At 40.5% G+C, this 27,375-nt stretch overlaps 1 long non-coding RNA gene across 2 annotated transcripts in view; it reads right to left on the minus strand.

Moving 5' to 3' along the window:
- Nucleotides 1–306: 306 nt before the first annotated feature.
- The window catches only part of LOC128774975 (uncharacterized), a 53,960-nt gene continuing 26,891 nt past the window's right edge, over nucleotides 307–27,375 (minus strand). Inside the window, exons 2-3 of one of the 2 annotated variants that reach the window (XR_008419561.1) lie at nucleotides 12,736–12,855; nucleotides 307–533 (exon numbers count right to left, since the gene is read on the minus strand). This is a non-coding gene — a long non-coding RNA (uncharacterized LOC128774975). Of the gene's footprint in view, nucleotides 534–12,373; nucleotides 12,856–27,375 lie in introns of both variants that reach the window. The other variant, XR_008419562.1, reaches the window with a different exon arrangement.

Here is a 27,375-nt window from a genome sequence, read left to right on the forward strand (position 1 = left end):
GTGTGATTCCTATTTTAAGATGTGGACTCAGAGGACTTCCTCATATTCTCACAGCCAAAGTAAGTAGCAGAGCTGGAAAGATCATTTGGTATTTTTCACCCTGAAGCCACTTCTATTTTTATATAGTATCGTATGTTTTTCACTATATTCTCTATAGTTGCTAATAAGCTTTACTTTCCTCAAATAAGTCTTAAAAATAAAATTCTTTCCAAGTTGTGTTTGATTTTATTGCTCTGGGTTTTAGCCACATAAATAAACATCTAAGCAGTGATCTCTCGTTGAAGGTTTTATTATTTTCCACTGGCCAGTTGCTCATTTGTCCTTAGGGCTGCAAAGCTGGGGCCACCCTCAGCTTCTGGAGACTTCCCTCTGGTCCTTGCCTGTGGTCCTACATCTTGGAGCCAGCATGTTGAATCTATGTCATGCTTCCACTCTCTCTGAGTTCCTTTTCTGCCTCATATCTTTTGGCTTCCTCTTCTTCCAGCACAAGACTGTTCTCTGTTCTTAAAGGCAGAAGATTTTCGTTGTGAGGGCTGTTCCAAGGTTTCAAAAAGAGAGCAAAGAGTATTAGCAAGTTCTTTTGACTAGCAGATCCAAGCTATGTTCTCCAATATCTACTTTATAAGTAATATGTGAGAGTAATGTTTTCATCTCCTTGTATTTTTAGCTCCCATCTGCCTGATTCTTATGTGTAACTTTCAGTCAGTTCCAAATTCCAGTGAGGAAAGGATTGTTATTTATTGGTTTCCCTCAAATCCCAACACAAATAAAACATGGACAAGACCAGTAGCCTCTTGAGAATTTTTTTGGTGATTTTTCTATGCTTTCTGTATTAGTTTTCTGTTGCTGCCAGAACAAATTACCTCAACCATAACATCTTAAAGTAACAAAAACTTTGAGGCCTGCCTAAGAATTTTTTGTCTACTCTGAAATCGTAAATATTTTCACATATGCTTTCTTTGAGAAGCTTTTTAGTTTTTTGTTTTTGTATGAGATCCATGATCCATTTTAAGTTGAGCTTTGTGTATAGAACCAGGTAATGGTATGGTATGGTAAACAGCAATGTTCGTTTTTCTTTTCCTCATGGGTATCTAGTTGTTCTAGCGTCATTTGTTGAAAAGACTATTTCTTTTCTGTTGAATTTCCTTGGCAACTTGTCAAAAATCAATTGATTAAAGTACAAATAATATGTCTACTACGCTATACTTTATATAAGGAAAAGGGGGTATAAAAAAATTATACATGTAATTGCTCACTTACACACCAAACATACAGAAAGGATAAACTGAAGCCTAGCGAGATTTACCTACAGGGAGCAGGAAAGAATGGAGTGCGAGAGTGGGGAAATGGGGACCAGCTAGTGGGAGGACTTGGTGGGGAGAGCCACCTTTCTGATGATAACTTTCTACACAGCTCTGACTCAGAACCATGGCAATATTCCACATACTCAAAGAATACATAATTAATTAAAAATCAACAGGGAAAGGGGTGCCTGGGTGGCTCAGTTGGGTAAGCATCTGACTCTTGATTTCCGCTCAGGTCATTATGTCACAGTTGTGAGATCGGGCCCCACGTTGGGCTCCATGCTGAGTGTAGAGCCTGCTTAAGATTCTTTCTCTCTCTTCCTCTCCTCTGCTCACGCATTTGCATGCTCTGTCTCTCTTTCTCTCTCACTCTGTCTCAGAAAAAATCAGGGCACCTGGGTGGCTCAGTTGGTTGAGTGTCTGACTCTTGACTTCAGTTCAGGTCATGATCTCATGGTTTGTGAGTTCAAGCCCCACATTGGGCTCCGTGCTGACAGTGTGAAGCCTGGTTGGGATTCTTTCTCTCCCTCTCTCTCTCTCTCTGCCCCTTCCCCGCTCACTCTGTCTCTCTCTCAAAATAAATAAATAAGTAAACTTGAAAGAAAAAAAAATTTAATGAACAGGGATATAAGGGAACTCAAAATGGAATACAAACATTAAAAAAATCAAATTTAACTATTATATATGAATAACATAACTACACTGAAGGGGTTGTAGAAAATACTAATCTCAACAATTTTGGAAAACAGTATTTTTACCTTTTATTATAAAACCAAAGCAAAAAGCACTAGAACTATAGACATATATTGTACTTGAGTTGGTAAATTGGTTTCTCAAAGGAGTGTGGTAGGTTAGCAATTCAGAAACTACCTATGTGTACATGAGGATTGAAAAAATAAGTGAACATATTGTGGATAATAAGAGCCAGGTTGCTCATGATCAGAGAAAAAAGTAACAAATAAAAAAATGTAAGACCCCGTGGTGTAGGATTAGAATTACAGATATAAGAATGAGCTCATGAGCTTTAATATACACACATATAGATAGATATGGAACTAAATATATGTAGGTAGGAGTTAGTGTGTGTGTGTGTGTGTGTGTGTGTGTGTGTGTGTGTGACCTCTAGGAAGGGCCAGGATTGGCAGTGGCATTTGTACCTGAGCCTCTCTGACAACAGACTATAGTCTGCTCACCCCAGTACCTTGCACCGCCCTATCTGCCTACTCCTTACCCTGCTTTATGTTTTCTTCCATAGCCTTGGTAATGTGAACAGGTCTCCCACACTCAAAGGCTGAAGACACTGAAAGAGTGAGGGAAATGCTCCTTTGCAATGGTATTGGAGTAAACTCTTTTTCCTTAGATTGATTAGCTGCAAGTTTAAAATTTCCAAATGTAATTGCCTTTAAAAATTGGTTAAATCTGGAAAGGGGTGGGAGTCTTCAGCAGACTGGCAGTTATGTGCAGATTGTTTGACTTTAATATATTTATAGAAGCTGTGTCTGTCACCAGGCCTCTGGGAACACTTGTACTATTTAAAATATAAATTAGAAAAATATGCTGACGGAATTGTCTGCCCTGAGGAATTTTCCCCTAATCATAGCCCTCATGCCAATGGAAGAATTTCTTCTTGGCTATCCCTTTCTAGACAGAAGTTGGAGCATGCAGCTGAGACTTAAAAGTTTACTAATGCTTAAAAATTAACCAGAAATGCTTTGTCCCAACACACATTCATTTCAGGCTGGAGATCCCCCCCAACCCCCCGACAGCATTTCCATTCTTCCTTCCTCTTCTCCTTTCCCCCACCAGGAGTGCCCCCCTTCCCCCTGACCTCCCTTCTCCCACATGCCTTTCAGACGTCTGTGGCTTTGCTGTGCTGTCCCCTTCTTGAATGACCTCACTGGTTCCTTGTAACCACCCCTAAGGTCCTAAGACCCTGTCAGAATCTGGATGCAGCCAACTCTACTGAGCTCCTACTGTCCCCTCCTCCTCCTAAGTCCACATATCCCACATTTGCATCTGCTCGGTTCCCCACCAGCTTTTACTCCCTGCTGCTGACCAGGATCCAACACACTCCCACTCTGGTCTTGGCCAATTGGTGAAGATCCCACAGAGCTCCTGTCAGGGGTGACCTGCTCTGCCTCACATAGCTAGTGATACTTTATCTGTTTGCATGGGGTCCTTGCATAGAGTCTTTGTTGTTACTGATGCTCATTGTATATATTTCCTGCCAACCCAAAGCTCTAGGAGAGCACAGAGTCTGTGATAACCAAGGTAAAGTGCCTGACACCCTGCCTGGCAGGCACACAAAAAAGCTCTTGATAAATAGAGGTTTTCACTTCTCTCTCCTACATTAAGAAACAGTTATCCACAATGCCTGGCTTTTAGTAGATGATCAATAAATATTTTTAGATAATGTACTGTGGCAGAACTTGTTAGAGAGAAATTTGAACAATTAAGTATTTAAAAAACATTTCGGGACTCAGATTTTCTACTTAGGGAGTCTAGAGCCTGGGTGTGTGTTAGGTACTGTTCTCAACAGCAGTGTGATACTGTTATAATCACAATCCTAGGCAGATCCTGACTTTTAGCCCCAGAACCCACCAATGGAGATGCATCCTTACAATGCCTATGTGATATGCACTCCACCCTCTCCAACCTTATCTACTTTTTCCCCTCTTTCCCACTCTTCCTCAGCCATTCTGTCCTCTTCGATGTTTCCTCAACATGCTAAGCATGATTCTGCCTCAGGGCCTTTGCACATCCACTCTTTGTCCATAATACTTTAAGAGATCTGTATAGCTGTTTCCCTTCCCTCAGTCAAGACTTCTCTCTATATTACCTTCTCATTGGGGCCTTCCCTCACTATCCTATTTAAAATTGCACACAGACACACATATCCTTTATCCCTCATTCCATACTTTGCCCTCATGAGCCTTTATTACCTGATAATATACTATGTAATATATTTATATTGTATATTTTTTTTCTCTACTCTCCTTCCACTGCTATGAAAGTTCTCTGAGAGCAGTGATTTTCCCCCATTTTATTATCTTCTATATTCCTAACCTAGCATCCATAAGTAGATATTTATTGCAAAAATGAATGAAAGCAATCAGGTAGGATACCAATTTCCCCTGGTTCTGTAAAGAGATACATCCTCTCATTTATGGCCTTCTCTGTTTGACTAATGTAGTCTCCCAATCACATTGACTAATGAACAACATTTGCATTGCATTGAGATAAGTTACTTAAAATTAATTAATTCAAATCAATTTATTTTAAATAAATTAAAATACTTTTTTGCTTCTCTTGCATCTAGACATTGTTACCCAATTTGTTGTTACAACCATAGCTGCTGAAATAGAAGTCTGGAAAATACCAAAATTATAGAAAAAGTGATCATTTCAAGGAAGGCTATAAACGTATAAAGCAGAATGGAATTTGTACTACACAAACTACTTTTATTCATTAATCCAGAAGATATATACTGAGAGTGTATCATGTTCCAGGCCAGTTCTAGAAGTTGCAGTCACAGTAGTGAACATGACAGGTCCTGTCCTTATGAAGCTATGTCCACAGACAACGAACAAAGCACATGTTTCAAGTTAAGGTCAAGGCTGGAGATAAAATTAATGTGATATGAGAAGATACAGAGTGGCCCCTCCTTTTCTCTGCCATTGTGGTGTGTGTGGTTGACTGTTCCCTGCCATGTCTTTTCACAAGACTTTCAGGATCAAGTGATTCCTGGTCAAGAAACAAAAAGCAGAATCATCCTGTTCCCCAGTGGGATTTGGATGAAACCTGGTAATAAAATCAGTTACAACTCCAGGAAGAGACACTGGAGAAGAACCAAAGCTGGATCCACAAGAAATCGCCCATGAGATGGCACATGTATTCATGTTCATCAAGGTCACTTGGTCATACCATATCACTCTCTAAACATCACTGCTACTTGAACAATTAGATGTGTTTTACTGGGGAAAAAAATGTTTTTTCTCTATTTCTATGCTTCTGCACTAGTAGGTTTGTGTAGTAATAAATATGTGAGACCTTTTGTTTGGGGGGAAAAAGAGTCATGGGATCTATTTTATACGTGCTGGTCAAGAAAGGTAGAGTAGAAGGACTTTGAGCAGAAATCTGAATGAAGTGAGGCAGAAAGTCATATGATGTAGGAACAGCAAGTGTAAGTTCCTGAGGCAGGAATGAGCTTGATGTGTTTGCCATCCTCATCTCCTTCACTGCTGCTGCTGGTTTTGTGAGACGGACATAAAAGCTTATGTGGACCTGTGCATCCTCGGGGAGACATGGAGAACGGCAGCAGAAATGGGAGCAGGTCTCAGTTTCTCATTTTTTACAAGAGATGGAATCAGTGCCTTGCTAATGTGGTCCTAGAACTAGCAGCATCAGGACCACCTGGGAGCTTGTTAGAAATACGGATTCTTGGGTGGCACCCCATACTTACTGAATCAGAAATTGCAAGATAGAGCCTCAAAATCTGCCATTAAGCAAGCCTTCCCTGTGATTCTGATACACAAAAGCTTGAGAAGGTTTGAAAAAGATGATCTTAAATAGCTAAACTTCAATATTCTTATTAAAATGAAACCAAGATCCCAGACTTTAGCCTCTACTACAAAGCCGTAATCATCAAGACAGCATGGTATTGGCACAAAAACAGACACATAGACCGATGGAATAGAATAGAAACCCCAGAACTAGACCCACAAATGTATGGCCAACTCATCTTTGACAAAGCAGGAAAGAACATCCAATGGAAAAAAGACAGTCTCTTTAACGAATGGTGCTGGGAGAACTGGACAGCAACATGCAGAAGGTTGAAACTAGACCACTTTCTCACACCATTCACAAAAATAAACTCAAAATGGATAAAGGACCTGAATGTGAGACAGGAAACCATCAAATCCCTAGAAGAGAAAGCAGGAAAAGACCTCTCTGACCTCAGCCGTAGCAATCTCTTACTCGACACATCCCCAAAGGCAAGGGAATTAAAAGCAAAAATGAACTATTGGGACCTCATGAAGAGAAAAAGCTTCTGCACTGCAAAGGAAACAATCAACAAAACTAAAAAGCAACTGACAGAATGGGAAAAGATATTTGCAAATGACATATCGGACAAAGGGCTAGTATCTAAAATCTATAAACAACTCACCAAACTCCACACCCAAAAAACAAATAATCTGGTGAAGAAATGGGCAGAAAACATGAATAGACACTTCTCTAAAGAAGACATCCAGATGGCCAACAGGCACATGAAAAGATGCTTAACGTCACTCCTCATCAGGGAAATACAAATCAAAACCACACTCAGATATCACCTCACGCCAGTCAGAGTGGCCAAAATGAACAAATCAGGAGACTATAGATGCTGGAGAGGATGTGGAGAAACGGGAACCCTCTTGCACTGTTGGTGGGAATGCAAACTGGTGCAGCCGCTGTGGAAAACAGTGTGGAGGTTCCTCAAAAAATTAAAAATAGACCTACCCTATGACCCAGCAATAGCACTGCTAGGAATTTATCCAAGGGATACAGGAGTACTGATGCATAGGGGCACTTGTACCCCAATGTTTATAGCAGCACTCTCAACAATAGCCAAATTATGGAAAGAGCCTAAATGTCCATCAACTGATGAATGGATAAAGAAATTGTGGTTTATATACACAATGGAGTACTACGTGGCAATGAGAAATAATGAAATATGGCCCTTTGTAGCAACGTGGATGGAACTGGAAAGTGTTATGCTAAGTGAAATAAGCCATACAGAGAAAGACAGATACCATATGTTTTCACGCTTATGTGGATCCTGAGAAACTTAACAGAAACCCATGGGGGAGGGGAAGGAAAAAAAAAAGGAGGTTAGAGTGGGAGAGAGCCAAAGCATAAGAGACTGTTAAAAACTGAGAACAAACTGAGGGTTGATGGGGAGTGGGAGGGAGGGGAGGGTGGGTGATGGGTATTGAGGAGGGCACCTTTTGGGATGAGCACTGGGTGTTGTATGGAAACCAATTTGACAATAAATTTCATATATTAAAAAAAAAACTGAGAACAAACTGAGGGTTGATGGGGGGTGGGAGGGGGAGAGGGAGGGTGATGGTTATTGAAGAGGACATCTTTTGGGATGAGCACTGGGTGTTGTATGGAAACCAATTTGATAATAAATCTCATATATTAAAAAAAAACAGTATTGCAACAGAAAAAATAAAATAAAATGAAACCAAGAGCACAAGTTAGGTGGAAGCAGCCTCCATGCTAGGACAGCAAAGAGAAAAATGTGGATGGTACCCTTAACTCAACACTCATATGCAGCATTTCTCTGCCCCTCCTCCCAAGAAACGTTCTGCAAATCATTTATAGCCAGGTACTACCAGTGCTATTCTTTTGGAAATTCTCTCAAAAATGCACACATTATCTGTATCTCCCTCTCTCTGTGCCCTCCCCCGCTCATGCTCTCTCTCTCTCTCTCTCTCTCAAAAATAAATACACATTAAAAAAATTTTTTTTAATGGGGCACCTGGATGGCTCAGTCAATTAAGCATCTGACTTCAGCTCAGGTCATGATCTCACAGTTAGTGGGTTTGAGCCCCGCGTCGGGCTCTGTGCCGACAGCTCAGAGCCTGGAGCCTGCTTCAGATTCTGTGTCTCCCTCTCTCTCTGCCCCTCCCCAGCTCGTGCTCTGTCTCTGTCTCTTTCTTTCTCCAAAATAAATAAACATTAAATGCACACATTTTTTAAATGCACACATTGTGCAAAGATCCATAAATGCTTATGAGCAGCTTTAGAGGATGAAAAAGAAGTAAAGGATCAGAGAGAGTAGTACCTGTGGCATCGGGTGACCTGTTGAATAACTCACGGCATCCTCCTTAACCTTTCATATCGTAGAGCTTTGGTTTTGTTTTGTGAATTTGGGTCTATGGCAGTTCAAGGACATGATAAGCTCCTTGAAATTTTATGCAAAATTGTATGTTCATGTTCATTTTTCAGAAGATAGGGTCAGTAGTTTTCATAAAATATCCAAAAGCGTCCATGACTCAAAGAAGATTGGGAACAACTGTATAAAAAAAGGGTGGTTATTGAACTCTGGCCAGATATTAAATACAGCTTGAAAATCAAAAAGATTGGCTTTCTTACCCCAGAGCCTCTTAGTCTAAATTCCAACATGGAGAAGAATTAGCTCTGTGGGTGGCATTTTTCTCTGTATATACAATATATCCTTTTAGGACTTATAACCTCATAAACAGCAATTTTATGCCTGTCAGTATTGTTTTGGCTTAAGAGGGTGGGGTCACAAATTCTGCTGGCCTCCTTCCAGATCCACTGTCTTGTTTCCATGGCCTCTGTGGATGACACTAGGTTTTAGAGTCTACTTTTCAAAAAACCTAAATAAGGACACACATGACATGTAAAGTCCAACTCAATTTTGTTTTCACCCCTGAAGACAAAGTGTCATAAGCAAGCTGGGTGCTACTATGTTGTCATACAAGGGTTCTTTTTTTAAGTCAGAGAGTCCGGAATCCAGAGAGGGAGTTTATTGGGAAAGTAGTGGTAAACTTTTATAAGGGGCTGATCTGTACTGTCTGTGGTCAAATCCAGATATCTCTCATTTAATGTCTTAACTGGGGGCAGATTTCATGCCTTACTCTTACGTCAGGTTCTCCAGACGGCTGGGAAGAGAGACGTGCTCAGGTTATCAGGTATGTGATTTTCTTGTGAGAATAGATGGAATGTAAAAGTACAAAAAAAACCTAAACTGCCTCATACAAAGAGAACAGAGCCTCATTTGTAACTGTTTATTTGCTTATTTACAGTGGTAGATCTGATGGTCCAATAGCCGCTTTGGCACAGGGAGTGGAAAGGAGCCAACCCAAGGTACAGAATCTCTGCCTGAGTTCTTGGGTCTCTGATTCCCCCTTCCCTTCTTTGCCTTTCTTCTGGACCGCCCCCCCCCCCCAACCTGGTTCTCCACTCTTCTCCCAAGGGCATGGTTGCTCTTCACCACCTTCACTCTTTGTATCTCTAATCTTCACTACTGTACCCACAGGCCATACCCCTGTGTGCATGGCAAGCACCCCAAAGGACAAGATCTGATTGGTTGGACCTCTCTCCCTCTTGGATACAACGTCTCCACTGGGAAGAACTCTAGAAACAGTCCTTTGGATGGTCAGCCATTGCATCAGACGGCCCATTCCTGGGTGGGCGAGTGTGGTTACATTTATCATGGTAAAAACCACTTGTGAATGTTTTTACAATCCCAAGAGAAAGCAACTGTCTTCAAAACGATGCTAAGTATATATGGCAGGCTGTGGTACGCAGAATAATATCCTCCAAAGAAGTCCACATTCCAATCCCCAGAATTTACGGATATGTTATCCTACATGGCAAAGGGGAGCTTGCAAATTTGACTAGCTTAAGGATCTTGAGATGGGAAGATTATACTGAATTATCTGGGTGAACCCAATAAGAAAGGCACACAGATTTAAAAATGCTACCCTTCTGGCTTTGAGGATGGAGGAGGAGGCCATGAGCCAAGGTATACAGGCCACTTATAGAAGCTGAAAAAGAGAGGGAATAAACTCTCCCTCTAGAACCTCTAGAAGGAACAGAATCTTGCCAACACCTTGATTTTAACCCAGTGAGACTGTGTCAGACTTCTCATTTCTAAAACTATAGACAGTAAATTTGTGTTATTTTAAGCCATTAATTTTTCTCAGAAGCAACAGGAAACTAACAGGCCCTCAAAACATTCTCTCTGAAAACATCTCATAGTGATTAAAACAAAAACAAAAACAAAAACAAAAAACAACAAAAAAAACAGCTTCAGAGGGAATTATAGATTCATTCATTTTTACTCCATTCTGGGCATAATTTATCTGCAACTTTCCTACATATTCACACAGACTTTCCCATAATCTGTTCTTTATTGGCTTGGCTGTCTACTAGCCAGAAAACTTTGATGTCACTTAAAGTTTGGTTGGACTGACCCTGCCTGTCCCTACCCATCCTTCTTACACCTGCAGGGACTGGGCATATAATCCAAACTTGGCCATAGTTGTTGACCCAGGGATAAACACAGAGTACAAACGTAAGATTCTCTGGCAGTCGTGGAAGAAGACACTCTTCAAACTGGCGGCATATGAACGCTGGGCTTTATGTGAGCACCATACTGCTGTGTATAACGAGCCATCTGAAAATGGAGACGTGGAGCCCTGACTTTATCGTTTTGGCTCCTAGACCGAGCTCTGCCTGATGTTTGTCTCAATCTTGGCCTTTCTCATTAAATGGGTTCCACATTTAGCCCATCAACACATCCTGCTAGCTTTGTGTTCAAAATACATCCAGAACCCAAGCTCTTGTCAGCACTGTGCTGCCGCTCACAGCACAGCCAGTCATCTCCCTGGGTCCCTTTGACAGCCTATTACCTGGGCCTCCTGCCTCTGCCACTGCCTCTCTTCACTCTGTTCTTAGCCGGGCAGCCAGGACAACATTCTTGAAATGTCACTCAGATCACGTCACTCCTCCATCATCTCCCCTCTTCACTCCGAGTCAAAGTCGGAGTCCTTGCAGTGGTCCACAGGAGCCTCTATCAGTGGCTCTCCCCTGCCTCTTATCTTTGTGACTTCCCAACCTTCAGGTCTTTACTCAGATGCCATCCATGTTGCCTCGGGCTTTAGCTTTCTTCACAGTGCTCTTATGATCTACATTTTATTCCTTTGTGCTAAAAGACACATTTGGTGCCTTGCTACAAATTACACATTTGTCTGTCAGCACATTTGGTGCCTTGCTACAAATTACAAAACACTGACCTTTCCTCCAGGCTAACATTGCAGCCCACTGAGATTTAAGGCTTGGTGATAGAGTTCCAATCTGCTTTCAGCCCCGCTTGCCCTCTCCACTGGGCACTATTGAGCTTTGCACAGACTGTACAGTGTGTGTGTGTGTGTGTGTGTGTGTGTGTGTGTGTGTGTGTGTGTGTATCAGCCTGTATCTTTTATTGTCTGTTTGCCCCCTTAGAATGTATACTCCATGAGAACAAAGATACTTGGTTTTTTAAAATATTTTGTTAACTATTGTATCCCCAGGTTTTAGAACAATGTCTGGTACATGGTAGGAGCTCAAGAAATGATTGCTAAAACAATTAATATGTTTTATGTTTTCTTTTTTGCTTGAGCTAGCCTGAATTGGTTTTCTGTCACAACCAAGAGTTCTAATATATCCACGCAATGCAATGCTCAAGTATTTATGTTGAACAGCAGCAATGACATAAATTGCTGTCCTCCTGAACAACTCATTTCATGTTTGGATATTTATGCTTTTGTGAACATTCTTTCTGGTATTGAACTGAAATCTACCTCTCTGAAAATTTCATACATCTCTTACTTACAGATTAGGCAGCACAGAAGAGATTTAATTTTTCTATCATATGACAACCCCTCAAATATTAAAAGGTAGCTATTATTACCTCTGTATCTTCTCTTTTCTTGATTAAAAGCCCCCAATTTCTTCCACTGTTTCTCATACAATATTGTTTTAAGAAATATTATTCTCCAGGGCACCTAGGTGGCTCGGTCGGTTAAGTGTCTGCTCTTGATTTTGGCTCAGGTCATGATCTCACAATTTGTGAGTTCGAGCCCGGCTCTGGGCTCTGCACCGACAGCATGGAACCTGCTTGGGATTCTCTGTCTCCCTCTCTCTCTGTCTCTCTCTGCCCACCCACTCTCACTCTCTATCTCTCTCTCTCAAAAAAAAAAAAAAAAAAAAAAAAAAAAGAAACTAAGAAAAAAAAAGAAATCTTACTTTCCTTGTTAACCCTATTTGAATGTCGTCAGGGTTTGTTTGTTTGTTTGGTGTGTGTGTGTGTGTGTGTGTGTGTGTGTGTGTGTGTTCCTCCAAGTCAGAACTGAATGTAACAACACTCTGGGGATCCAACCAGTACAGGGTAGAGCAAATTTATCACCTCTGATCTTTAAGGTATTCTACTTTCATTAATACAGTCAGTCTATGGTCAAATTAACATTTGGGGAAAGTCAAAACATAATAATGATTTACATTGAACTTACCATGAATAAAAGCCCCGAAGTCTTTGTCACACAAGCTGTTATTAAGCTGCACTAAATCCCATAATTGGACAATTGGCACTTTGGACCAAAATTGCCTGCACTCAGATGCTTGAGCCTTATACCAGTCTCTGTCCTTTGCAGCTTTGTGTCAGCTTCATACTGTACAAAATTCTGTTCTTTTCATCCAAATCCCTCCCTCCCCCTCTCGTCTGACCACCCTTCTCTCACTGGAGGGTTCTGAGACAGAAAGCAGTCGGCTGTCCCAGCTTCACATTCTGGGGCCATATGGCAAGTCAGGCTGATTCATTCTGGGCACAGACTTCATGTCCAAAACCCAGCGTCCTCCAGGCACCAGAACATACTTGCTTTCCAGCCCCGGTTCTGTGTCTCATTCCAGGGATTTGCTTAGAGCCTCAGTCTTCTCCTCTCTCTTCTTGCTATGATCTTCCCGGGGCATTGTAACCTTTGTGCTGATCCTCTTTCTGGTGAAAGAAGACTGAGAATCAAATGGTGAACCCTGAGATGCCAGCACTTGCTTGCCAAAACTTTTGAACATTAGCCACCCCAAAGCCCCACAACAATAGTCTACATTCCTATTGGGATACTCACTATTTCTACTGAGAACCATATTCAAAATAATTAGAAATTATTCTCTTTAGAACATGCGAAGTGTATGAATAAGTGGACAAGACAGAGGAGACCCAGTCAGAAAGGTAGAAGGATAGATGAAGACCAAGAGAGAAAATAATTTTGAAGACAAAATTGCCAGCCAAATGTCAAATAATTTGAGCTGAGGACAACACAACTATTGTTTGATAAGTGTCTCTGATATCTACAGGTTTAATCCCTGTCTTCAGTACATTAGGGCACAAACACTGAATATCTTGAATACCAATTTAAAACTGTCACTTTACATGCATTGAAATGACTCTATCTTTGGTACGCAGCTATATTGACCATCACATGCAGGTCTCTTATAGCAGGAGAATGGAATAGAAAACCAGAAATTCTTTTTGTATTGATAATGTACAACTGACAGAATGAGTAGTTTCCATTACTTGCAGGAGACAGAAAAATTCAGAGCTGCTAACCCTTATTCCACAGAATCAGGACAGTCATGGGATTGTGACAGGTCTACAGGGTGTTCAGGACTTCTCCATTCTACGCACAGAGGGAAAGGCAAAGCAGGCATTACTATCTCGCAGGTTCAGTGCAAACTTTGGTCTTTGGGTGATGCCTCTGAGAACAGCTCTGAGCTGGGCCATAAGGAGAGCCGGGTTGAACAAGGGGAAGAGGTGGGTATTTATCACTATCCTGCAATGCAGCATCTATTCTTTTCTTTTGATGACACTACTAGTCTTTTAAATAAAAGTGCCCTGGCCTCACCTAGCCAAGGGTAGGAGAGTGACTCATATAGCACAGTTTGGGTTTTCCCAGGACTTTGAATCTTGAATGCCATGTTGCAAAGATAGAAATGAAAATGCAGATGCTCAGTCATTGCTGGTGTTGTCCTGGCTCCCATCTCTTCATAAGGCTTCCTCTCTACCCTCTCTAATCATCCCAAAAGCTACCCATTGTCCTACCAATATATTTCCTTCTTGCATGATAGTCAGAACTGGTTCTGTTGCTCACAACCAAAGAACCCTGACTGATACAAATACCATGCCCATAGCTGGACTAGTCCCTTTTTTATCCCCCAACCCCAGCCTGTCTTTTCCTTAAGGAAGCCTGGAGAAGAGAAACCCCAAGCAATTCTCCCCATTTCCTCTGATGTTAGTATCAAAGCAACTGTTTCTCCTCTGACACTGATTCTCTTCACGCCAGGCTCACCTTCATTTCCCACAGATTATGGCTTAAGTCATAGCAGAAAGGGAGAGCCTGAAAATCACGTGAATATAAATTGAACTGAATTTGTAAATGAGACAAAATTAGACATACACACATGCTATCTATAAAGGTTGGTAATGAAATAAGGAGAGACCACATGAGGCAAACAAACAAACAAACAAACAACAACAACAACAAAACCAAGAGTATAATGTGTTCCAGAGAGAAATGTGGTGACAGTTTTGCCAGAAACCCCAGCTATAATGAACACCTCTTTATTATCACTTTTCTGGCCATCCTGGAAACAGCCAAACTCTGAATGAATACCAGGATATATTATATTACCTTCTTTTTGTGTTACAGTCAGAAGTTGTTTCTGTTTACAATTATATTTTTGGCAGGCCTTATTAATTAGTACTGCCAAAACCAATCATCTAACCCCAGATCTGATCAAGTTACTGTCTGCAGTTGTGGTAGGTCCTGAGACATGCTGAGTTTCCAACCAAGCTTCATCCTAAACTTAAATGGCATCTGTTTGATCAACAAACATACCCGATTCTCAAGTTAATTAATGTTTATATGTTTCATCTTCCCAACAAATCTGTAAGCTTTGAGAAGACAGGAACCACTGTGTCATGGAGAAAGCATAGACTGAGGACCAGACAGAACGGTGAGCCCCAGCTCCATGTGAGTCTGCCATTTGCCACCTGTATTAAGTTCAGGCAAGTTATCTAACCATCTGAGCCTCTATTTCCTTATCAGAACATGGAGAAAAGAATCACCGCATGATGGGGTGCCTGGGTAGTACAGTCGGTAGGTTTCTTGACTCTCGGTCTCAGCTCAGGTCATGATTTCACAGTTCATGAGTTTGAGCCCTGCATCAGGCTCTGCACTGATAGCGCTGAGCCTGGCTGAGATTCTGTCTCTCTCCCTCTCTCTGCCATTCTCCCATTTGTGCTGTCTACCCACCCCCCTCAAAATAAATAAACTTTAAAAAAAAATAAAAATTTAAAAAGAGTCATGACATGATTATCAAACCTATTAGTGTATGTTAATCTTCATTCCATTTTTTCTGTTTCTTCCTCACAATGCCTAATGTAGTATTGTGCATAAAATGGACATTAAGTTGGTATCGGACACCATCTGTCCAACATGTATTGAGTACTGTGTACCAGGAACTGCAATTGGTCCTGACCACACACCGTGAAAATTCAGCCTTCAGTCAGCCTGGATTCTCCATCATCAGGAATGCAGCTGCTGATGGCTCTTGGCACATGGCTTTCACATCACACAACATCACCATCACAATGGGCTGAAATTTGTTCTCTATGGTGAGATTCATAATGTCCAACAAGGACTCCAACTGATCAAACCTTGTGTAAGGTTTCCACCCAGTTCCAATTAACTGTGGCTAGAAACGTAAACTTCTTGGGGTGCCTGGGTGGCTCAGTCGGTTGAGCGTGCAACTTTTGATTTTGGCTCAGGTCATGAGCATGGGGTCATGGGATTGACCCCTGAATTGGGCGCCACACCAAGTATGAAACCTACTTAAGATTCTCCCTCTCTCTCTTTCTCTCTCTCTCTCTGTCTCTCTCCCTCCACCTCCCTCCCTCCCTCCCCCTGTGCCCCTCTTCCCCACTCACTCACACACACTCTGTCTCTCTCCCTTTCTCTCTAAAAAAGGAAGGAAGGAAGGGAAGGAAGGAAGGAAGGAAGGAAGGAAGGAAGGAAGGAAGGAAGGAAGGTAAAGCTTCCTTACTGTGTCTGTCCCAAGTGCAATCTCATATGTACCCAGGGACAATCAGCATTGGTTATAAGAGAGTAGGTTCCATAAGACAATGGTCCCTCCCTTTGATTGGTTCAGTGGATAAAGGAACATTTCCCAGAAGGGCTGTGTACGAAGAGGATGCTATTCCAGGCGGATAATACAGCATATATCCATGTCAGTATATCTTAAGAGCAGGGTCTTTGTCTTGTTGGTCTTACTCATCTGCCCAACCCATTGACACATGTACATGTATATTTGAAATGTTTGTGGAAAGGAAGAAGATAGAAAAAAAACAGGGAATATTTAATTGCTATTTTTGTGGCAATGACTATACCAACAATGCAACTACAGTGTGGGATTTAGAGAGGTCATGAAAGAGATAAAAACTTTAAGTAGGCCTCCAAGAATGATTTAAGTAAGGAAGTACTTGATTAAGTAAGGAAGAAGGGAGAACGCATTTCATAAATGAACCTGGCTTATGTGTTTATGTGAGGGGTGAGGGAAAGCAATCAGGGTTCAAATGGGCCTTACTGGAGCAGTGAGGAAATAATGGGTAAAGATGATAAATCAACTATTGGAGGCAGGCTATTTGAACCCCAAGAAACCGTCTATTCCTAATGTGTTAGTGAGTAGGAAGGCATATAAGTTCTTAATATTTATGAATATTCATGAATATTAATTTAGGAGAATTAACAGTCGCAATGCTGAGGAAACTGGTCATGAAGATATTTATCTGGGAAGTTAGCAATGAAACCCTGAAATGACACCCCGAATCAATAAAGAGAAATCACTGATTCTGTGACAGATTGGAGATAGAAGCTCTATTTCAGCAAAGGGAAACTCAAAAATAACTTTAAAGCTGATGATGATGATGCTGATGATGATACCCCTGGAATATATTAGATGATAAGGAAAGGAGTTCGGGTTGATAGAAATAACAAGCTTAATTTTGAAATCCTAGGAAATTAATTTTGAATTCTAGAAACTAGCAGAGCACTTGAATGGAGGCAGTCAGTAGACTTCTACAAATATCACCCTGAATTTCAGGTAAAATCTGAAGGTGTCTTTTAGGAAGCCAAAATTACTTTAATAATTTTACTTCACAAGGATGTGAGTCTTCACTCTATGGAAAGGTCTGGACTAGGTGTTCTGTCCAAACAAGAAAGATACAATCCCTGCCTTTTAGCCACTTCCCTTCTGTGAGGGGACATGACAAGCAAATGCTTCACTACGATATCAATAATCCTATGACCTTAGGCTGAGGTTTGTGTTTCTTACTGTGTTTTAACTGAAAAGTGGGATTCTACACCAAAAGCAACATTAAGAAATAGTCCTAAACCAATGGGGCGGCAACATTTGCTTTCTTTGGTTGCCATGGCAGTCAAGCTTGGCATTTCATGGAGAAATGTGCTCTCAAGACTCTGAGCTGGGGCATTCTAAAGTGGCCTCTGTTGGGCTCCAGCAGCCTCTTCAACTTGCTATTATCTTTCACACCATGGCCCTAAGTGCTTAAACTACTCTGATAAAGACAGCTTCCATTTAATAAGCTCCTGATTTTTGGAGCTATATACTCTACGTACATCAGCTCTTTTAATTCTTGGAAGTGCCCACACAGAATCTCAAAGTGATGAATAACTAGGTTTCTATTACACAGACACCTTTCATTCATCCATTCACTCGACAGATATTTATTAAACCCCTGTTCCCATCCAGGTGCTATACTAAGCTCTAAAGTCAGACAGTCCCTACCCTTACGGAATTTATAATCTCAAGAAAGAAGATATTGCATTATTAAAGAAGTACTTTACAGTATGATATGATGCTTGCTTTTGTTATAGACAGGAAGTTATGGAAATATATATCAGAAGGAATCTAATCTGGTGGGCAGAGAAGGCCTTGCTGAGGAAATAAGTGACCTTTAAACTGAGACTTGAAGGACAAGTGTTACTAGTTTAGCTAAAAGGGGACAGAAAGTGTAGTCCAGGAAAATATACTGAAAAACATGCTGCAAGCTTGGAAATGAGAGAGGACCTAGGTGATTAAAATAAATGTAAAATGTTCTGAGTATTTGGATCATAGAATTGGAGGCAGAGAGTGAGGGCAACTTGACTAACAAATTACTGCATCAGGATTAGAATTTAGGCCTGTTGGATTCCAATACCTGCTCTGGACATTCTCCCCACAGCCTCTTGAAATGTGCAAAGAATCCAGATTAGGCTGCCATTTTTGGGTGTCCCAAAAGCCAGGAAGAAATGGATTTGTCATTCCAGGATGACAGCGTAGTCCCATTGCACAGGTCTGTAGTTTCAAATAGCAAGAATGAGTTTTTGAATATGCTAACTCTGTGAGTCAGGACTTTCCACAAGCAACCGTGCTTTAAGATTCAGAGAAAATTCCAGTGGGTCGGAAGGGAATTCAGAGGAGAAATGTCTGGTGGTTTCTCAGGTTGATCATTTGAAAAAATTTGCTATCAATATTCAATTTTAAGATTGAAATTTCAAGTTAATTGTTCTTTTTTTCTGTCTGTGAAAATTACTCTTATTTTTTAGAGTAGCTCTTCTGAGAACTGAGACTATATTGTAGAAAGAGGACCATGGTCAGCCATTCTGGTGCCTTTAATCTAGAGAGAGGGTTTAATTTGTAATGTTAATCTGACACTTTTCATAAGCACTATTTTTACTTCAAAAGTATGGGTAAAAAGTGTGTGTGCCATATAAAACTGTTCTGTGGATTATCATGAAAAATGATTAAAACATAGTTAATGATGAATATATGTGCACTTCTGACAGCAGCATTTACATTGGATATCACATCTCTGTTTTGCTCTTATAGTAAATGAGTAAATCTAATGCTGCAAATTCTCAAGGCAACCGTGGGGAAGACAAGAAAAGTTCAGTCATTAATCACATTGTGAAACTAGACATAGCAGAAAAAGAATTGAAACAAAACTCACTGGACCAAAAATAATCCATATTGGAAAGTGTAGATTTGCCTAGTCAGATGTGGGATTCAAGTGATATTTGTTTTTCTGAGCTGTCTCCTGACCTAAAATAGATAGCAGTAGTGAACGAAACATTATACATTTCCTTTTCTGGGCCCAGTAAATTGGGAATTAAAAAAATATGCTCTATGTGTTAGAAGTGCTTTCCCAAAAATTCTTATATAATTCATCAGTTAAAGTTAAGTGAAGCTATCATTCATATTGGCACAGTTAAATATTATATTATGACGATTAAATAGGGGCAAAGATTTATACCATGAGGATATGTATAATATAAATGTATAATATAAAATGATGGATATAATCTGAAGTTACTGAAATAATTAAACATATGATACATTCTGCAAAGATTTTCATCATCTATGAGCTCTAGAAATTTTATCATTAAAGTTTCTTTTGTTATAAAGGATTTCTAGACAAATGTTTTGGTTCTGTTAGAAACATAGATGTAGAAGAGCTTGACAAAATCGGGGTTTATCACAAGTAGATTCCTTTGAAATTCCTTATAGTTAACGTGCTAAAGAAATAATACACCACGATCATTCTGCTTTGTTTCCCACCAATGATGTCCCTAAGGCTCATGAATCATGGTTAAGCTTTCTGTTTCCCTTTTCCTTTCACTTAGCCCTACCCCAGCCCCCTGGATGGTTTCCCAAGAATGTTTCCTGGCATGGGCCCCTCTGTCAAGTTGCAAGCTCCCACCCTGGGCGCTGTCATCAGCGCCACCCGGGAAGGCAGCCACCATCTCCCTGCTGTCTGTCTTTGCCAGGGTGTTCCATACACAACTTCTGGAGATACTTTTTCTCAGTCATGCCATTTCCTGGGTCAGCTTCCGTGCTTCTCTCTCTCCCTCTATCTCTCTCTTTCTCTCTGTCTCTCTCTCTTCCACCTTGCCTCTTCTTTTTCCAACCATCAGTTCTCTGGCATGGATGGACTTCACTGTACTTTTCTTGTATTCATGAGCAAATATCTGTTGAGGGAAGGACAACACGAGACTCATCATATGGAAAGCCCACTCTGGCTACAGTGTGGAAGTTGCCTTGTGGTGGGTGTGCCAAGAGAAACCATGGGGTTGGCTGTTCGGAGTTTACTGCAGGAGCCCCAGCAGGGGATGATGATGTCTTGAAGCAGGGTCTTAGCAGTGGACATGGGGTGAAATAATTGGTTTTGCAACCTATTTAGGGAGTGTGTATCCCCTATTCCTACTGAATGTGACTTCCTAGATGTTCAGTAATTATCTCCCCAAACTTTTAAAATTTTATTTATTTATTTATTTATTTATTTATTTATTTATTTATTTATTTAGACAGCACAAACAGGGAATGGGCAGAGAGAGAGAAAGAGAGAGAATTTCAAGCAGACTCTGCACTGAGTCAGTATGGAGCCCGATCCAGCACTTAGGTCATGATCTCATGGTCCCACAAACTGTGAGATCACGACCTAAGCCAAAATCAAGAGTCAGACATTCAGCTGACTGAGCCACCCAGGCACCCCTCCCAAAACTTATTTATTTTAAGAGAAGAAGAGAGAGAATCCCAAGCAATCTCCACACTTCAGTGCAGAGCCCCACACAGGGCTCAAACTCACAACCCTGGGGTCATGACCTGAGCCGAAATCAGGAGTCAGAAGCTCAACCAACTGAGCCACCCAGGCACCCCTCCCAAAGATTTTATCTCCACTTTAAAAATTTCTACTAGATATGTGACCCAATACCCAAACTATGTAATCTATGGACTTTAATGCTTGATGCCTCAATTTCTTTATCGGTAAAGTGAGCCTACTAACATGACCTGCTTCATAGAATTGTTTCAACGCTTACATGAGATATGCTTTAAAGTGGTAAACTCAGTGCCTGGCCCATTGTAAGTGCACAATCAATGTTAGTCACTACACTACTCCTACTCCTAATTCTACATCTGACTCTGTCCTGACTAATCCATGATTTTGAACACTTTGTTTTTTATGCTTTCAGCTCTATTTATTCTATATATATGAATCCATATTCATGAAAAAGAATTAAGCACAGCTGACCCTTGAACAACATAGGGGTCGGTGTGCCAAGCCCCCACACAGTTGAAAATACAGGTGTAGCTTTGACTCAAAACTTAACTGCTAATAGCCTACTGTTGACTAGAAGCCTTACTTACCAATAACATAAAGTTGATTAACACATATTTTGTATGTTGTGTGTATTATATATTGTATTCTTACAATAAATTAAGCTGGAGTAAAGACAATGTTATTGAGAAAATCATAAGAGAAAATACACCTGTAGTACTGTACTGTGTTTATTGGAAAAAATTCCATATATAAGTGGACCTATGTAGTTCAAGCCTGTGTTGTTCAAGGGAGGTAGAAGAGATCTCAGGAATTGTATTGTCTCCTCTTTTTACTTACAGATCGACAATATGGTAACATGCTAAACTCAAACGTTTCCTCAGAGCTAGATCCAAAACTAGAACCCAAGTCCCTGAGTCCCTGAGTCCTGAGATATGGGCCTTTTTCTATATATGCTTGTTGTATTGCTTAACTAAAATTTCGGCACCTTGAGGGTGTGGCCCCTCTTCTGGTGACTGGCCCGGTGCTCAGCAGGAAGGCTTGCATGAACATGCCTACAGCCACAATGTTAATCTGGAAGTTAATTCTGATGCTTTATGTGACAAATTAGATTAAATGAATTTATGGGCTAAGCAATTCCAAATCCTGCTCACCACGTAATGAGAGAGATTAAAGCACCCTCAAGGAAGAATACTTTATCTAATGGCCATCTTACCAGGAGTTGAGTCTTTTGAGAATAATGGCCCAACACTCTCAGCATTGAACTATTCCGAGGGCAATCCGAAGGCTGAAGTGATACCGGTAGGGTGCCAGTGAGTGTACTCAGGTGAGTGAGCTCTTCCAAATAGGCCCTTCCCCTTTCCTGGGGCTCCAAGGGAGAATTGGGTTCATGGTCTCAATTCACACAGCCCCCTGTGTAACTGGTTTCCTCACAAAACACAGACGCATATGTCCCACAGCACACACAGAAAGGCTGCCTTCTACCGTGTTTAACTATTCCGCTTCTCCTACTGTCTCAGGGCTGTCCTTTCAGAAGGAACCCAATGGAAGCATTCTTCCTTCTGGAACTTTGTTTTTTGTTTTTAATCTTGCACGTTGTGTTCTTCTCTGCCTTTTTATAATCAGACAAGAGTAAGCATTCCTTTTAAGTGTCCCAATTGGAATCTTAGAACATTTACTTTCCCACCGATCCCAGACCAGGAAAACTTCTCTGGGTTAGTTACTTAGGATTCCACGACATTGAGTCAATGGTTTTAAGATTCTTGGTGAGTAAATAAATACAGAGTGTCTGCGTGGAGTACCTATAGACCACAGTCCACTACGTGACTTAAAGAAATTATCCATGTATTTGTTCCTATGCCTGTTCTATCTTTCTTATTCTCACTTTTTCAGTTTTTAAACTTAATTCTTCTTGCATTTCTTTCCTCACCTGTTTTTGACAATTACCCTTGGTAAAACTTTTTTGTTAAAAAATTCCCCTTACTCCCAAAATTATAATACCCACAAAAATAGGAAAATAAAATTACTGTAATCTTATTCTTATAATATCTAATCAGGAAATATCCACTTTCTTAGAATCATAGAATTCTAGAAAAGAAAGGATCCTTAGGAAATGTGTCAGCTAAAATACAATTTGAAGTAACTAGAATGTTTTTTTAAGTTTATTTACTTATTTTGAGAGGAGGGGGAGGGGCAGAGAGAGAGGGGGAGAGCGGGAGAATCCCAAGCAGGCTCCATGCTGTCACCTCGGAGCCCTACATATGGCTCAATCCCACGAACCATGAGATCATGACCTGATCCAAAATCAAGAGTTGGACGCTTAACCAACTGAGCCACCCTGGTGCCCCTGAAGTAGCTAGAATGTTTTATGATGGCTCAATTAATTCAGTAAAGAATTTTTATATTTCAGTTGTCAGGAAAGTTGTTAAAGCCTTGGAAATGGGCAGGAGAGATTACTAAAGTGTTTGTTAGGTGAATGTGGGATTGTCTAGCAGACCCTCCAGGGATTCTCTGACTCTATGGGATGTGCATATTTGACTGTCTTTGACAAGGCTATTTGCAAATCTGTAGCGATAGAATTCTACTCATGTGGAAAACTAATAACAATGCAAACATTTCTTGTCCCCAGAAAAGCAAAAGATTCCTGTTTATAGCGATGCAAATGAATTTTGTCCACCAGAGAATAAAAATATCTGTAAATCAGCCACTCCTTTGAATCAATTTTAATATCGTACTGGTTTCCTCACTAATCCATGAATTAAATAAAATATTTAACAGATGTTCATTTTGTATTTGTATGAGAATTTATGATTTGGCTATTTCACATCTTGTACTTTATTTAACACAACAGTTCTGGAGAAATCTATGAACTATTTTTCCCTGTTTAGTAAACAGAATACAGTATACTTCATTAGATTCTTAAGAATTCTGCAGTGTTTCAGGGTTTTCGCAGCAGACACCAATTTGTAGGTAATGTAGCTATCTAAGAGGAACAAGTACAGCATAATGATTAAGCACATAGGATTAGAACCGGAGTGCTAAGTTTGAGATCTTGACTCTGCCCCTTTTCACCTGTGTGCTTGCCAGCCAGGTGCTTAACCCTTTGTATTTCAATTTCATCTTTGGTATCAATTTGATGCCAGAACTAAATGAATAAATATATGTAATACACTTGGGACAAGCACACACTCTTGTCGTGATTTGTATTGAGTCATTCTCCAAAACAGTGACATCTTATCTTTTTAACTTCTGGATGCTAAATCCTGCCGTGGGAAGGAAGAAAACCATATAAACTATGTAAGCAATTCTTACCTACCCAGGCCTGGGTGAACAAATGAGCCTGAATCTGGGAGTTGGGGGGGTCAGAGAGCAGGCAGCCCTTGGGTTCTCAGTCCGAGCTACATCCCGACTTGGCCTCTGTGATGGCTTTGCAATGTGTCAACTTGGCTAGTCTGAACTACATCTCCAAGAATTCTTCTTGTATATTTCTCGATAGCGTAGATCACACAGGAGATCCTTGCAAAATTTTTGGTAGGCAGAAGGGAGGCAGCAGCCGTTTTGTAATTGACACACGTTGCTGCTGATCTGCTGACTCACCTGATTGCCATGAGGCAGCAGCTAAGCTTGCCTCTGCCTTCCCCTGAATCCTGTCTTGTTTTGTTTGTTTGTTTGTTTGTTTGTTTTGAGGGCTACTCTCATCACCAAGAAGAGAGGCAACTACAATAGACACAGGTTTCAGTTAACCCTCATGAGGTTCCAGCCTATGTGTGAAATTCCCTTCCTGACTCTGTCATGTGAACTTCAAGATCCAACACCAGACACAGACACACAGCCTTACAGATACTGCTTCACTGGCCCCTGTAATTGTATAAACCAAGTCCTGTAACAAATATCTTTAATTATAGGTATGTAGGTAGATATAGATTATAGATTATAGATAATAGATATAGATATAGATATAGATATAGATATAGATAGACATATCCTTCTGATTCTATTTCTCTTGTTGAATTGTGACTCATGCAGAATTTGGTACCAAAAATGGGGAACCCAAGAAGAGCTCATTCAATTTTTTATCTACACACTAAAAAATACACATATTTTGACTCATACTCTACATATCATCTACCTTTACCACCTAAAAATGTATCATGAGCATCTTATTCCATATGAGTACCATAACTATTTTAATGGTTAGATAATCCCTTGTAAATATGTGTTATCCTTTATTTATGAAGTACCCAATATGAGCATTCAAATTGTTTCCAATAACAATACCACAATAAACACTTTTATGCATATGTCTCTGCATACTTGTGTGATTGTACTCTTAGGATAAATTCCCAGAAAAGGTATTATTTAGTCAAGTGATATACACAATTAAATTTTTGAAACATTTTTATCAGAATAGTTGTTCCAATAAACTGTCTTACCAACTGTGTATGAAAGGACCTAATTTTTCAGAACCTCCTAGGTATTTAAATCAAGACATCCCCTACTGGATTTCAGTGGTTTGTTTTGTGAACTGAAGTAGGTTTATTGTTGCTTTTAAAGATTTCTAATCAAAAACCTCTCTATAAGCCAGCTGGTTGCTTTCCCATTCAGGTGACATCTCCATAACCAATCTTTGAACTCCTTGGGCCAGTGGACTGAAACCAGAGCCACTAAGGTCTGGTTCTCCTGTCCTCTTCCAGGAGGACATCAAGGCCATCGGGCATCAGGACCCTTGGAGACTGTGTGCACAGTAAGCAGATAGCCCAGTGCTCGCTGAGGAAGCTTTCTGAAAGCAGCTTGCTTGTGGGTAGCACTGATGTGCTTTCATTCACAGTGTTTGCAAAGTACTAAAGTAATTGGAGATCTTTAGCAGAAAATTCTTGCTGACTGAGAGAGGAAGAACTGCTGAAATCCTTCAGACTCCCACAGCACTTACTCAGAATCATGTGAATGCATTTCAAGTATCTTTTAGAGGATGCTAAGCGGAGTTTGAAAGTTAGCACCAGAGCCTATCCAGATGGCAGTGCTCACATAATTGTTTACTTTCCATCCTGTTTAAAAGAACGCTCTCATGCTGCAGGTTTAGAGGGTGGTGAGGGGTCTCAGTATGACGTGATCCGTTTTAACTATAAAGCATAAATATCCATTAAAATCCTATCCCACCCATACAGTTTTTCTTTTCAAACATAAAAGGAAACAACCCTCCTCTTAAAAAAAAAAAAAATCACTGTGAAAGCTACTCTGGCCTAAATGCAGCAGTTCAAGTGACTTTGCGCTGTAATCTATGGTCTTTTCTCCTCAATCTTTCTTCTCTAGTTCTTGGCCCAGGTGAAGAAACTCCAAATCCTATCTGTAGAAAGGAACTTCACATTGGCAATTGCAGTGTTTTAGTGAGTAAAGGCTAAAGGAAATACTGGTTGATCCACGAGCACAGTTCATTGGTTAGTCAGCAGTATCAGTGTTAATATTGGATGATTGGATTTAAGCAGTTTTATGCCTGGCCTGGAGATGAGGAAAAATATCGACACTGGTGGACCAGGAGACTGAAGACAATTAAAATAATGGACATATGACAAAGACATAGTAGCATTCAAATAACTTTATTTCAGAAATGTGGAACAGAAGGAGTTTTTGCAAGTGAGATTTATTTAAAAGACTTGGGAAGAGTCCCACTTCTGAGTGGCTTCTTGGATGTGAGATTGCTGTCTAATTAGTAAGATAAATGTTAAGGCATGTAACCCTGTGTGGATGTGTTTGTGTGCTGGCAGCCATTTAGATGAATGTGCCTCATTTTACCAACAAGGAAAATTCCTCTCTCATTTGGGGTCACCTGAAACATCTTTTGGTTTCCCTTAAAAAAAATCTCTGCTCTCTATTATCCAAAAGATCAAGAAAGGAAGTGTTTCTTCCCTTGACAGCTTTCCTTCTGAGCAAGACTTCTACAATTCACAGTCTGTCAAGAATATCAATTGTTTTCAAGAGAGAGACATTTTGTCTGTAGAAATAAAAGGGGTCCTCCATCGTCAGACATGCTGCCGGGCAGCTCCGGAGACAAAGCAGCTTCTCATTGTTGTAGTGACCCAGTAGCCAACAGGTAATGATTGTTAGGATATTTCTGGATCCAGTCACATTTCTTTTTTGAGGTGGGGGAGGGGCAGAAGGAGAGAGAGAGAACATCCTAAGCAGGCTCCACACCCAACGCAGAGCCTGATGCAGGGCTCAATTTCACAACCATGAGATCTCCTCAGCCAACTGAGCCACCCTGGCGCCCCTGGATCCAGTAACATTTTAAAAGGGAGACTTGGGCAGGCAGGGAACAGGTTGAGAGAAAGGGATCTTGAGATTCTTTTTGGGAGGGAGTTTAGCTGACTTGATCAACTGGAAAGGAACTTAGAATGCTGAGGATCAACACTTGTTGCAGGTCTCTAATTCTGTTAGAGTTTTAAGGTCACTTGAGTTCGATTCCCAATTTTAATGCATAAGGAAAATGAAGACTTTGACATTGTCTTCATCTGTAAGTTTTGCCTGCTCACTCAGTAGGTAAATACAGGTGCAGCGAGTGAGAACATGGATGGAGGAATTGGATGGATGATAGAACAAAAGAAACACAGTACAAACTGATTTTCAGGCTTGGCTAGAGGAAGCATTTTAGTTAATGAAATATTTTTGGTAACAGAATGCTACACTGCTCTAAGAATACCCCAAACTGAGCATAATTTATACTCTTGTGGTTTCATTGTGGAGGGAGAGTAGGATTGTATAATTCTTCAGGACCTTTGTGAACAACACACATCATTGTACTGGTGGAGTTTCAAGGTGTCATTTGCAGATATTTCTGCTAGATAGAATGTGGGA

This window comes from Panthera pardus, unplaced genomic scaffold (assembly GCF_024362965.1).
Source record: "Panthera pardus isolate Hobbes unplaced genomic scaffold, ASM2436296v1 HiC_scaffold_6, whole genome shotgun sequence".
Taxonomy (NCBI): domain Eukaryota; kingdom Metazoa; phylum Chordata; class Mammalia; order Carnivora; family Felidae; genus Panthera; species Panthera pardus.